We start from the raw sequence: 530 nt of genomic DNA, 5'->3' as shown, positions 1-530 counted from the left end.
CCAAAGTTATTACCAAGAATTTACTTCTATGTTTATATACACATGTATACACGCACGCACACATATATATGTGTGCGTGTGTGTGTCTGTGTGTGTGTATATATGTATGTATGAATATATATATATATATATATATATATATATATATATATATACATATATATATATATATATATATATATATATATATATAAACATATATATGTACGTATATGTATATATATACATATACATATGTGTGCGTGTGTGTGTGTATTTATACATATGTATGTATATATATATATATATATATATATATATATATATATATATATATATATATATATATATATATAGGTATGTATGTATGCATGCATGTGTATATATAATGTTCTCTGTTTACAACATTTCTACGTACATATGAGTAAACAGTATGTATGTATATGTGTATATATATATATATATATATATATATATATATATATATGTATGTATGTATGTATATATATGTATATATAATATATATATCGTATATATATGTAGATACATAC

General features: G+C 18.7%; 1 protein-coding gene across 1 annotated transcript in view; it reads left to right on the top strand.

Annotated features, from left to right (window-relative positions):
• Window positions 1-74, top strand: part of LOC113805131 (LIM/homeobox protein Lhx9) — a 99,411-nt gene extending 99,337 nt beyond the window's left edge. The window contains exon 6 of the mRNA XM_070145070.1: window positions 1-74. This exon is cut by the window's left edge and continues 461 nt beyond it. The gene's annotated coding sequence lies outside the window, so the exon portion shown is untranslated.
• The last annotated feature ends 456 nt before the right edge of the window (window positions 75-530 follow it).

The sequence above is a fragment of the Penaeus vannamei genome, chromosome 33, assembly GCF_042767895.1.
Source record: "Penaeus vannamei isolate JL-2024 chromosome 33, ASM4276789v1, whole genome shotgun sequence".
NCBI classification, from domain to species: Eukaryota; Metazoa; Arthropoda; class Malacostraca; order Decapoda; family Penaeidae; genus Penaeus; species Penaeus vannamei.
The sequence above is the reverse complement of the archived record's forward strand: the minus strand, read 5'-3'. Positions and strand labels throughout refer to the sequence as shown.